Here is a 14,982-nt window from a genome sequence, read left to right on the forward strand (position 1 = left end):
ACAACGTGCTACGACTTTACATGGCACGCATAGTCATGCCGTGATGTATACCAGGCTCAGACAGTTTACATATGCAGATGACAGACGGGAACACATCTGTACTCATCTGCATACCACTTACCCAGGGTGTCATCTACTCTGACATGGGCCATGTCCTCCGCATTAGTGATGCATGTAGTACTCCTACATGGCAATTGCAGTGGGCGGGTGAATGAAGCACTCCTGCATATGTGCACACATGCCACATTGCATAGCCTGGGCTTCTGTGTTACTTCCGCAGAAACGACACACACCATGCTGTGGAACGAGGGTCCTGTGCACATCCCACAGGGACACACTGTGGCACTGGTCATGTGATAGCTCCCTTGCTGATAGGGTGACACATAGACATGGTACCACCACAGCGCAGTACTGTGTAGACATGCAGTTGACATCCACCTCTGCTGTTCAGTGGACACTACCATGGGGAGGTGACACTACTGTGTACACTGCACATGTGTTTACACATGGACCTGCCGGACGTCATTGTTGCACACATTGCACCTGCTACAGATCGTTTGGACATGGTTACTTGGTGTTCCTTCCATTTCGGGTGTCTATTCTGCTACTACTCTGTCCCATATGTACAGGCCATACATATCCTGTTAGTGTACATAACACTAGGCCATACCTCCATCATGCATGCTATGCCTGTGATACTGTGTATGATGTCTGTCATATCCACCATGACAGCTTTACATTACACATACTTGACATAGTAACCCCTACTGCGAGGCATACGTGCACGTCGTGCGCACATTACGTATGACATCAACGGTATATGCCCATACACATGTGTGCTGTGACAGTATACATACATGTCCTATCCCCTGCTGTGGCACTTCCTTGTTGGACATCCACTGCCAGCATCGGCGTGGTGGCATTGTTCTGTGTTTTGCCCCCCTATGGCAGCCCTTGGGTTATCCCGGCTGTGTACATGATGTCCCACTGCTGTGCACACGGTGTCCACAGTCGTTGGTATGCTCAGCGGGGTAGCACTACATAACCACCTTTCACCACTCTCTGCTTTATGGACAGGTATCCTTACTTACAAACACCGTTCACATACAGTGCAGCTTCGTCATACATATCATGCGTTACACACCAGTACATCTCGTGGGTTCTACATACCTTTCCTGTGTTTACTTCTGTTTTCCATTCGAGTCTCGCTATATCCTTAACTCTTAGTCGAGCCATTTTGTAGTATTGGTTCGGTATGAACATACAGTTTGAATATCCTAGGAGTCTTCCTTATATCCGTCGTCACCTGTGACATGTGGGTTCATCACACCAATAGCTGTTCCTCGGTGTGTACTTATGCGCATATCACCTGTGCATCTACTCCATTCGCATACGCTGCCGGAACTAGGGCATGGTTCATTCCTCGCCTGGGCGTTGGTTATTTGCACTACCTTCGTGGAGATGGTCTGTATTGTGTTATGTTATGTGTGACTGCAGCCGCTATGTGTGCCGTCAGGTACATTTCGCAGTGGTGTTAGCCGTGGATTGTGTGTGTTGGGTATGGTATTATGTTCGACATGTGGGTGTCCCTGTCCTGGCGGCGTCTGTCGATGGCGTTTTGCATTCGGATGTGTAACATAGCTCTTGTATTCCTTTACACAACGGATGCAGGTATGCATCCGCTGCTGATAGTGCTTCCCACGCGAGATGTTGCGGTTATGCCGCTGTCATTGACTGCCTGTATGTTTTTGCTGCTATTGCGGCTTGTATCCCTTTGATATGTGCGATGGGGTATATCGGTTGTGGGTGACGGGTACGGGTTGTGGGCCTTGCATTTCTACATACACGGTATGCTTGTGTGTGTGCTCCATCCCTGCCTGGGGAGCTGCAAGTTACCTGTCTGTTGTTCTGGGAGTGTAGGTTTTGTTGATGTCGTCTGGTGTCGGTATCGCCTGCATGTGTGCTTCCTGCATGTATTCCTCCGTCACATCGGTAGTATATCTGCGGCTGTTCGTACGTGCCGACTATCCCTTGGCATTTTGTCCCGGATATTTATGGTCATTGTGGTCCTGTACTTGGGACGGCCTGTATGCTACCGGTTGCCAACTATTCGGGTGGCGATTGCTTGTTTAACACTCGTAGAACACACAGCGGTGTTTACGGGCTGATACGTAGCCATGATCGGTGCCGGGGTAGCACATGCATATTTCCGCGGTACATGACTATTGCTGTGTAATGTTGCCGACGTATCGTTTTGAAATTGACATATCGGTGCCATACATACGGTCATGGTTTGTACATACGTCCTTTGCATTTCATGTTGGCTATACTCCTGTGGTACATTCTGGGACATTTTCGCTTTGCATCGTTTTACATCACCAGGCGCCTAGCCAGGGAGGGGCTCTCAGTACTACTTTGGGGGTACTGCTGTACATACGCCTGTGGTTCCTATACTGTATGCCTACACATGTTATTCCACTCCACCTGTCACATGTCACCTACATACACATTTTACAGTGGCACACACATTACACTCACACAGTGGAACACACGACACCCTCACCGCACACATACACATACTGCCGCTGTCACAGGGACGGTTGCACACAGTACCTACGTTGTTCAAGATCACCGGCGGCGGTGTCTACCTCCGCCCTCATATCCTAATAATATTACCTGCACATGTCCTGTTACTGTACCGTGGCCTGGCGATCATCCCGACTCGCGATTATGCATTTAGGTAGGTTGACCTTTCCATGGGTGCCGTTCCCTGTTCTGTCAACCCTCCCGGATACTCGGGTTGTCGTACACTATGTTTACTATGTAGAGATATCGCGTCTTACTTCTCTGTCACCTTGCATCCCTCTGATTCCCTGTCTTACCTGTTGTACTTTATATCTGTGTATGTGTACATATATTTCTACGTGTGTAATGATATCTATCTCCATATCTGTGTATGCACGTATGTACATATGTATACACCTTGCGGTGAACGTGGCAGCATACGGCTACGCCGTCTGCTGTAGGACCCCCGTACGGTTGAGGTGTTGGCGTTCCATGCTCCGCTGGCTGTCGGGTGTGCAGTGTTTGGGTGCTACCTATGTTGGAGTCACACATGGGACCACCCATACGGTACACATTACGGGCGGCCATGTTTGTGAGCCATTCATTTCACTGTGTGTGCAGGTAGGGAGGTGTCAGTCCATGGGCCTACGCTGTCAGAGTATGTGCTATACGTTCCCTCTTTGCCAAGGCATAGGCATATTGGGTACGCCTCCGTCTGCCTACTGGGGCTGGCACAGTGTGTTCATGGCGCTGAACGCTCTGTGCCTGTGCTTGCCTTGGCAGTTGTGGCGGGCGGACTTGGTGGCCCTTCACCATTATGTCCCTACAGCAGCTGTTTCCGCAGGATCATATTATGTAGCATGGCACATACTATGAATATGTGGGCACATGTGCCTGGAGAGTACTGCAGGGCTCCACCGGATGTATCCAAGCACCAGAACCGTGATTTCAGCATCCCAAACACACGCTCTATGATTATTCTGGTTTGTGCGTGTGCCTCATTATGACGTTCTTGCATGTGTGTGTGTGCATTTCTGATGGGTGTCATCATCCACTGCTCCAGTGCATAGCCAGCATCCCCCACAAGGTGGCCTTGTGTGATGTCCCCCCTGGCGAATACCTGATACAGCTGTGAGGCATGCCAGATATGGGAGTCGTGGTAGCTTCCAGGGCTGCCAGCACACACATCCATGATAATGCCCTGCGCATTGCACACGACCTGGCAATTGATGGAGGGGAATCCCTTGCGGTTTATGTAGCGTCTACCCTGCTCCGCGGGTGGTGACTTGATTTGTATGTGCGTACAGTCTATCGCACCCAGTACCTCCGGTATTGTGCCACACGGTGGAAGTGGCATATTGCTAGCCAACTCCTCCTGAGATCTGGGGAAGTATATATACTCATGGGCATGTCAGTAACATGGCATCCAGAAACTGGTGTAGTACCCTGGATGCTGATGCCTGTGAGATGCCCATTATATCCCCTGTTGGCCTTTGAAAGGTACCTGTAGCCAGTATTCACAAGCTTACACATACCTTTGTGTCCACTGGGATGGGCTCCCCTCTGTTGTCTCTTGTTCTCAGGCGTGGCCGGCACAGCTCCACTATTTGCTGTAACGTGTCCCTGTCCACCCTGTAACGCTCTACTATCTCCAGGTCTTGAAGCCCCTGGTAGGTTACCCTTGGTCTGAACACTCTCCTTCTCCTCTGAGGCCTACGGTAGTTGTCGGCACCCTCCTCCGCAACTCTGTCTGTCTCTGACACATGCTGATGTATCACGGCCACGGCGGCACCCAACATATACATTATGAAAGTTCCCCGTATGTTTACACCCTAAAGTGCGGCGTTTGGGAATACGCGCTGTGTGTTGTGTGCATTCACACTTTATACTGTTGTGCTGTACACCCGGTGATGTCATTGGGTGTGTCTGTGCGGCCGTATCTGTGGATTATCTTCCGTGTTTTACCGTTGGCACTGCAACGCTGTTGCCTTTGGTGTTACATTACACTTGCCTGCATTGGTTTAGCTTTACACCTTACCTTACTGTTTCTGCACGTTGCACCTACTATTTCCTGGAGTGCATCCTGCAGGGACATGGCATATCATGCATTTTGTCTGCCGCCGTTATGCTACCTCTCTACTTGGCTGTGCTGTATCGGTTCTTCGCTCTTTGCAATTCTGCTACATCCCCTACTTTCTTTGCATTCATATGCCTCCCCTTTCCCGTTTTGCGGGATTCTGCATGCAGAGTTGTCAGCTGCCACCAATTGCCCTTCGTGGGTTGATTGGTGTTGATTGCTCATTATGACTCCAATTACACTGCTTCCGCATTTCCTCATATTCTCCGCATCACCTTCCTGTATCCATGGTTGTTGACGGGGCGGCCGTCACATGACTGGGTTGGAAGAACGTAGTCATCCTCGTGCACATGCATCTGTGCGCGCATTGTGTACTCTCAGCGCATCTATTTCCTCACACGCCGGTCCTGCTGCTGTGATGTGCATTGTACAGCCCATGTTTGCTGGGCTCCAATGTGCTTCCTCCTACAGTGGCACACCCCTCTGCGGTTGACATGTATTCCCTCTGGGCCACTCCTCGGTGTATTACCGCTCGCTTTGGTGCAGCCTTACGCCAGCGGGGGTTTTGCGATTCAGTATTATCTGCCTCATTTGCATGGCATTGACTACTAATACATGGTTACGGCGCCGAACACTGCTGCCACTCCTTGGCAACCCTTGAGCTGCGGTTGTGGCTTTCCATGCATACTATGGTGTATTATGGCTGTGAAGCTGATGTGTATTATACTGCTCTTTTATGACATTGTCATATTATTTCATTGTTTCGCACCTTCCACGGACATGTCCTGGGGTTCTGCTGTGGTTTCTGCGGACATACCATTTATGTAATTATTTACATTTTGTGCATGTTTTCTTTTGACATTCTCGGTGTCTTTCGCCATTGGCATCTTGCACCAGTATGATACCTGACGTTGACAGCCTTCCGTTACTCCTATGTCATGTTTGGATATATGTAAACCGTTTTTTTTGGTTTACATTGCCGTGCCCTTATGCTACGCCTGCGCCACTTCGTGGATCGCTATATGCCTTCATTTGCATGGTGCAACACCGCACATGGGGTGTTTAACATACCTACGCCGGAGGCAGCGCAACTCAGGCGCACGCCGGTAGTGCACATGGAATTGGATCGTACCTGAATCGCTCGGTGGCCATGTCTGGCATTGTGGCGCCTACGCTATGCGTGCGCCTGGCGCAAGGTTCATGAATCCCGGGGTAAGACAATGCAGAACTCTGAAAAGTTAAAGTGCCAAATAATCTATTTATCAGATTGTTTGAGAAGCACACCAGTCAGAACACAAGGAGATTGTAACAGAGTATGCAGGAATTTAAAAATAGAGACTATTTTTAAATCAGCAAGCCTTGAAACAATGAGATAACACAAAAGCTGTTACACCAGTTTTATAAACTTTAACACCACCACTGGAATGGGGGGGGGCAGTTTCAGAACAGATGAGAAAACAGCAAACAAAGTCAGCAAATGTATAAAATAATTCTGTCAGGCAAAACATTAAGACAATGTGGCACTCTGAAAACTTAAATTGACAAGGAATATACTTATCAGACTAGTTGAGTTACTCCAATCAGAACACAAGGAGATTCTAACAGTGTATGTTGGAATTTACAAATAGGGAATATGTTTAAATCAGCAAGCCTGGAAACAATACGATAACACAAAAGCTGATAGACCAGTTTTATAAGGTTTAACACCACCACAGGAATGGGGGGTGAACCAGATTCAGAACTAATGAGAAAACAGCAAACAAAGTCAGCAAATATATAAAATAATTCTGTCAGGCATAAAATTAAGACAATGCAGATATCTGAAATGTTAAAATGCAAAGGAATATATTTATCAGATTGTTTGAGAAGCACTCCAGTCAGAATACAAGGAGAATCTAACACCGTATGCAGGAATTTACAAGTAGGGACTTTTTAAAGTCAGCAAGTCTTGAAACAATCAGATAACACAAAAGCTGTTAGACCAGTTTTATAAACTTACACCACCACAGGAATAGGGAGAGAGACCGCTTTCAGAACAGATTGGAACACAGCAAACCAATTCAACAAATATTTACAATAATTCCAGCAAGCAAAAAATTAAGGCAATGCAGGAATCTGAAAAGTGAAAGTGCCAAGGATTATACTTATCATATTGTTTGAGAAGCACTCCAGTCAGACTACATGGAGATTCTAACAGTGTCTGCAGGAATTTACAAATAGGGACTATTTTTAAACCTGCAAGCCTTGAAACCATCAGATAACACCAAAGCTGTAAAACCTTTTTAATAAACTTTAACATGACCACAGGAATTGGGGGGGGGGTATTTTCAGAACATATGAGAAAACAGAAACCAAGTCAGCAAATATATAAAATAATTCTGTCAGGCAAAATTTTATGACAATGCAGAACTCTGAAAAGTTAAAATTCCATGGAAGATATATATATCAGATTGTTTGAGAAGCTCTCCAGCCAGAACACAAGTGGATTCTAACAGTGTATAAAGAAATTTCAAATAGGGACTAATTTTAAATCTGCAAGCCTTGAAAAATCAGATAACACAAAAGCTGTTAGACCAGTTTTATAAACTTTAACACCCCCACAGGAATAGGGCAGGAGCCATTTTTAGAACAGATAAGGAAACAGCAGTCAAGAAATATATAAAAATTCAGTCAGGCAAAAAATTAAGACAGTGCAAAACTCAGAAAAGTTAAAGTGCCAAGGAATATACTTATCAGATTGTTTGAGAAGCACTCCAGTCAGAACACAGGGATATTCTAAAAGTGTATGCAGGAGTTTACAAATAGGGACTATTTTTAAATCAGGAAGTCTTGAAAGAATCAGATAACACAAAAGCTGTTAGACCAGTTTTATAAACCTTAACACCCCAGTTTCACAACAGATGAGAAAACAGCAAAGTCAGCAAACATATAAAATGATTTCATCAGGCAAAAAATTAAAACAATCCATAACTATGAAAAGCTAAATTGACAAGAAATATACTTATCAAGTTGTTTGAGAAGCACTCCAATCCAAACACAAGGTGATTCTAACAGTGTATGCAGGAATTTACCAATAGGGGGCTATTTTTAAATCAGCAAGCCTTGAAACAATACAATAATACAAAAGTTGTTAGACCAGTTTTATAAATTTTAACACTACCACACGAAAGTGAGGAGGGGGTGAACCAGTTTCAGAACAGGTGAGAAAACAGCAAACAAAGTCAGGAAATATATGAAATAATTCTGTCAGGCAAAAAAAAAAAATAAGACAATGCAGAACTTTGAAAAGTTTAAGTGAAAAGTAATATACTTATCAGGTTTTTGAGAAGCACTCCAGTCAGAACACAAAGAGATTCTAGCAGTTTATGTAGGAATTTACAAATATGGACTGTTTTTAAATCAGCAAGCCTTGAAACAATTACATAACACAAATTGTGTTAGACCAGTTTTATAAACTTTAACACCACCACAGGAATAGCGGGTAACCAGTTACAGAACAGATGATTAAACAGCAAAAAAGTCAGGAAATATGTAAAATGATTCGGTCAGACAAAAAATTAAGACAAAGCAGAACTCTGAGAAGTTAAAGTGCCAAGGGATATATTTATCAGATTGTTTGAGAAGCACTCCAGTCAGAACACAAGGAGATTGTAACAGTGTATGCAGGAATTTACAAATAGAGACTATTTTTAAATCAGCAAGTTTTGAAACAATCAGATAACACAAAAGCTGTTAGACCAGTTTTATAAACTTAACACCACCACAGGAATGGAGGGGCAAATTTCAGAACAGATGAGAAAACAGCAAAAAAAGTCAGCAAATATATAAAATAATTCCATCAGGCAAAACATTAAGACAATGCAGAACTCTGAAAAATTCAAATGCCAGGGAATATACCTTTAGATTGTTTGAGAAGCACTCCAAGAAGAACACAAAGAGATTCTAACAGTGTATGTAGGAATTTACCAATAGGGGCTATTTTTAAATCAGCAAGCCTTGAAACAATACAATAACACAAAAGCTTTTAGACCAGTTTTATAAACTTTAACACCACCACAGAAATTGGGGGTAACCAGTTTCAGAACAGATGAGTAAACAGCAAAAAAGTCAGCAAATATATAAAATAATTCCGTTAGGCAAAAAAATTAAGACAATGCAGAACTCTGAAAAGTTAAAGTACCAACGAGTATACTTATCAGACAGTTTGAGAAGCACTCCAGTCAGAACACAAGGAGACTGTAGCAGTGTATGCAGAAATTTACAAATAGGGACTATTTTTAAATCAGCAAGGCTTTAAACAATCAGATAACATAAACGCTGTTAGACCAGTTTTATAAACTTTAACACCACCACATGAATGGGGGGGGGGCCAATTTCAGAACAGATGAGGAAAAAAAACAAACAACATCAGTAAACATATAAAATAATTCTGTCAGGCATAAAACTAAGACAACGCAGAACTCTGAAAAGTTAAAGAGCAAAGGAATATACTAAACAGCTTGTTTGAGAAGTATTCAAGTCAGAACACAAGGGGTTTCTTACAGTGTATGCAGGAATTTAAAATATGGACTATTTTTAAATCAGCAAGCCTTGAAACAACCAGACAACACAACATATGTTAGACCAGTTTTATAAACCTTAACACCACTACAGGAATGGAGGGAGGGGCCTGTTTCAAAACAGATGAGAAAACAGTAAAGCTAGCAAATACATAAAATAATTCCATCAGGCAACAAATTATGACAATACAGAACTCTTAAAAGTAACAATGATGAAGAATATACTTATCAGATTTTTGGGAAGCACTCCAGTCAGAACACAAGGAGATTATAACAGTGTATGCAGGAATTTACAATTATGGACTATTTTTAAATCAGCAAGCCTTGAAACAATCAGATAACAGAATAACAGAACCTTTTAGACCAGTTTTATAAATTTTAACATCACCGCAGGAATGGGGGGAGACCAGTTTCAGATCAGATGAGAAAACAGGAAACATAGTCAGCAAATATATAAAATAATTCCTTCAGGCAAATAATTAAGACAATTCAGAACTCTGAAAAGTTAAAGTGCCAAGGAATATACTTATCAGATAGTTTGAGAAGCACACCAATCAGAACACAAGGAGATTCTAAAAGTGTAGGCAGGAATTTACAAATAGGGACCATTTTTAAATCACCAAGCCTTGAAACAATCAGATAATACAGAAGCTTTTAGACCAGTTCTATAAGCTTTAATGCCAATTCAGTTATAGGATGGGAACCAGTTTCAGAACAGATGAGAAAAGTGCAAACAAAGTCAGAAAATACAGAAAATAATTCAGTCAGGCAAAGATTTAAGACAATGCAGAACTCTGAAAAGATAAAGTGCAAAGGAATATACTTATCAGATTGTTTAAAAAGCACTCTAGTCAGGACACAATGAAATTCTAACAGTGTATGGAGGAATTTATAAATAAGGTGTATTTTTAAATCAGCAAGCATTGAAACATCCAGAAAACACAAAACATGTTAGACCAGTTTTATACACATTAACACCACCACAAGAATAAGGGGGACCAGTTTCAGAACAGATGAGGAAACAGCAAACAAAGTCAGCAAGTATATAAAGTATTTCCATCAGACAAAAAAATTAAGTCAATGCAGAACTCTGAAAAGTTGTGCCAATGAATATACTTATAAGATTGTTTGAGAAGCACTCCAACAAGAACACAAGGAGATTGTAACAGTGTATGAGGGAATTTAAAAATAGAGACTATTTTTAAATCAGCAAACCTTGAAACAATCAGATAACACAAAAGCTGTTATACCAGTTTTATAAACTTTAACACCACCACAGGAATCGGGCGAGGGCAAGTTTGGAGCAGATGAGAAAACAACAAAGTCAGCAAATATATAAAATAATTCCATCAGGCAAAAAAACTAAGACAATGCAGAACTCTGAAAAGTTAAAGTGACAAGGAATATACTTATCAGATTGTTGAAAATTACTCCAATCAGAACACAAGGAGATTCTAACACTGTATGCAGGAATTTAGAAATAGGGACTATTTTAAATCATTAAGCCTTGAAACAATACAATAACACCAAATCTGTTAGACCAGTTTTATAAACTTTAACACCACCACAGGAATGGGGGGGGGCACATTTCAGAGCAGATGAGAAAACAGCAAAGTCAGCAAATATATAAAATAATTCCATCAGGCAAAAGACTAAGACAATGCAGAACTCTGAAAAGTTAAAGTGCCAAAAATCTCTTTATCAGATTGTTTGAGAAGCACTCCAGTCAGAACAGAAGGAGATTCTAACACAGTATGCGGGAATTTACAAATAGGGACTATTTTTAAAACAGCAAACCCTGAAACAATCAGATAACGCAAAAGCTGTTTGACCAGTTGTTTAAACTTTTACACCACCACATGAATAGGGAGGGGAACCATTTACAGAACACATGTGAAAACAGCAAACAAAGTCAGCAAATAAATAAAATAATTCCATCAGGCAAACAATTAAGACAATGCAGAACTCTGAAAAGTTAAAGTGCCAGGGAATAAACTTATCAGATAGTTTGAGAAGCACACCATTCAGAACACTGGGGGATTCTAAAAGTGTATGCTGTAATTTACAAATAGGAACCATTTTTAAATCACCAAGCCTTGAAACAATCAGATAATACAGAAGCTTTTAGACCAGTTCTATAAGCTTTAATGGCACTTTAGAATGGGAACCAGTTTCAGAACAGATGAGAAAAGAGCAAAGTCAGACAATATATAAAATAATTCAGTCAGGCAAACATTTAAGACAATGCAGAACTCTGAAAAGATAAAGTGCAAAGGAATATACTTATCAGATTGATTAAATAGCACCCCCGTCTCATCACAATGAGATTCTAACACTGTATGCAGAAATTTAGAAATAGGGAGTATTATTAAATCACCAAGCCTTGAAACAATGAGATAACACAAAAGCTTTTACACCAGTTTTATAAACTTTAACACCACCACAGGAATGGGGGGGGGGGGTCCAGTTTCAGAACAGATGAGAAAACAGCAAACAAAGTCAGCAAATATATAAAATAATTCTGTCAGGCAAAACATTAAGACAATGCAGCACTCTGAAAACTTAAATTGACAAGGAATATACCTATCAAACTGGTTGAGAATTACTCCAATCAGAACACAAGGAGATTCTAACAGTGTATGTAGGAATTTACAAATAGGGACTATTTTTAAATCAGCAAGCCTTGAAACAATACTATAACACAAAAGCTGATAGACCAGTTTTATAAGGTTTAACACCACCACAGGAATGGGGGGTGAACCAGATTCAGAACTAATGAGAAAACAGCAAACAAAGTCAGCAAATATATAAAATAATTCTGTCAGGCATAAAATTAAGACAATGCAGATATCTGAAATGTTAAAATGCAACGGAATATATTTATCAGATTGTTTGAGAAGCACTCCAGTCAGAACACAAGGAGAATCTAACACTGTATGCAGGAATTTACAAGTAGGGACTTTTTAAAGTCAGCAAGTCTTGAAACAATCAGATAACACAAAAGCTGTTAGACCAGTTTTATAAACTTTAGCACCACCACAGGAATAGTGGGAGAGACCGCTTTCAGAATAGATTGGAAAATAGCAAACAAATTCAACAAATATTTACAATAATTCCATCAGGCAAAAAATTAAGGCAATGCAGGAATCTGAAAAGTGAAAGTGCCAAGGATTATACTTATCAGATTGTTTGAGAAGCACTCCAGTCAGACCACAAGGAGATTCTAACAGTGTCTGCAGGAATTTACAAATAGATACTATTTTTAAATCTGCAAGCCTTGAAATCATCAGATAACACCAAAGCTGTAAAACCTGTTTAATAAACTTTAACATGACTGCAGGAAATGGCGGGGGGGGGTATTTTCAGAACAGATGAGAAAACAGCAAACAAGTCACAAATATATGAAATAATTCTGTCAGGCAAAATTTTATGACAATGCAGAACTCTGAAAAGTTAAAATTCCATGGAAGATATAAATATCAGATTGTTTGAGAAGCTCTCCAGCCAGAACACAAGTGGATTCTAACAGTGTATAAAGGAATTTCAAATAGGGACTAATTTTAAATTTGCAAGCCTTGAAAAAATCAGATAACACAAAAGCTGTTAGACCAGTTTTATAATAACACCCCCCACAGGAATAGGGCAGGAGCCATTTTTAGAACAAATAAGGAAACAGCAGTCAAGAAATATATAAAAATTCAGTCAGGCAAAAAATTAAGACAGTGCAAAACTCAGAAAAGTTAAAGTGCCAAGGAATATACTTATCAGATAGTTTGAGAAGCACTCCAGTCAGAACACAGGGATATTCTAAAAGTGTATGCAGGAGTTTACAAATAAGGACTATTTTTAAATCAGGAAGTCTTGAAACAATCAGATAACACAAAAGCTGTTAGACCAGTTTTATAAACCTTAACACCCTTACAGGATCAGGGCGGAACCAGTTTCACAACAGATGAGAAAACAACAAAGTCACCAAATATATAAAATGATTCCATCAGGCAAAAAATTAAAACAATCCATAACTCTGAAAAGTTATATTGACAAGAAATATACTTATCAAGTTGTTTGAGAAGCACTCCAATCCAAACACAAGGTGATTCTAACAGTGTATGCATGAATTTACCAATAGGGGGCTATTTTTAAATCAGCAAGCCTTGAAACAATACAATAACACAAACGTTGTTAGACCAGTTTTATAAATTTTAACACTAGCACAGGAAAGTGGGGAGGGGGTGAACCAGTTTCAGATGAGAAAACAGCAAACAAAGTCAGGAAATATATGAAATAATTCTGTCAGGCAAAAAAAAAAAAAAAGACAATGCAGAACTTTGAAAAGTTTAAGTGAAAAGTAATATACTTATCAGGTTTTTTGAGAAGCACTCCAGTCAGAACACAAGGAGATTCTAGCAGTTTATGAAGGAATTTACAAATATGGACTGTTTTTAAATCAGCAAGCCTTGAAACAATTACATAACACAAACTGTGTTAGACCAGTTTTATAAATTTTAACACCACCACAGGAATAGCGGGTAACCAGTTACAGAACAGATGATTAAACAGCAAAAAAGTCAGGAGATATGTAAAATGATTCCGTCAGACAAAAAATTAAGACAAAGCAGAACTCTGAGAAGTTAAAGTGACAAGGGATATACTTATCAGATTGTTTGAGAAGCACTCCAGGCAGAACACAAGGAGATTGTAACAGTGTATGCAGGAATTTACAAATAGAGACTATTTTTAAATCAGCAAGTTTTGAAACAATCAGATAACACAAAAGCTGTTAGACCAGTTTTATAAACTTAACACCACCACAGGAATGGAGGGGAAAATTTCAGAATAGATGAGAAAACAGCAAAAAAAGTCAGCAAATATATAAAATAATTCCATCAGGCAAAACATTAAGACAATGCAGAACTCTGAAAAGTTCAAATGCCAGGGAATATACCTTTAGGTTGTTTGAGAAGCACTCCAATCAGAACACAAAGAGATTCTAACAGTGTATGTAGGAATTTACCAATAGGGGCTATTTTTAAATCAGCAAGCCTTGAAACAATACGATAACACAAAAGCTGTTAGACCAGTTTTATAAACTTTAACACCACCACAGAAATTGGGGGTAACCAGTTTCAGAACAGATGAGTAAACAGCAAAAAAGTCAGCAAATATATAAAATAATTTCGTCAGGCAACAAATTAAGACAATGCAGAACTCTGAAAAGTTAAAGTACTGACGAATATACTTATCAGACAGTTTGAGAAGCACTCCAGTCAGAACACAAGGAGACTGTAGCAGTGTATGCAGAAATTTACAAATAGGGACTTTTTTTAAATCAGCAAGGCTTTAAACAATCAGATAACATAAACGCTGTTAGACCAGTTTTATAAACTTTAACACCACCACAAGAATGGGGGGGGGCAATTTCAGAACAGATGAGGAAAAAAAAACAAACAACATCAGTAAACATATAAAATAATTCTGTCAGGCATAAAACTAAGACAATGCAGAACTCTGAAAAGTTAAAGAGCAAAGGAATATACTAAACAGCTTGTTTGAGAAGTACTCCAGTCAGAACACAAGGGGTTTCTTACAGTGTATGCAGGAATTTACAAATAGGGACTATTTTTAAATCAGCAAGCCTTGAAACATCCAGATAACAATAAATATGTTAGACCAGTTTTATAAACCTTAACACCACTACAGGAATGGAGGGAGGGGCCAGTTTCAAAACAGATGAGAAAACTGTAAAGCTAGCAAATACATAAAATAATTCCATCAGGCAAC

Source organism: Protopterus annectens, chromosome 5.part0, assembly GCF_019279795.1.
Source record: "Protopterus annectens isolate FY-2018-M chromosome 5.part0, PAN1.0, whole genome shotgun sequence".
NCBI lineage: Eukaryota > Metazoa > Chordata > Ceratodontiformes > Protopteridae > Protopterus > Protopterus annectens.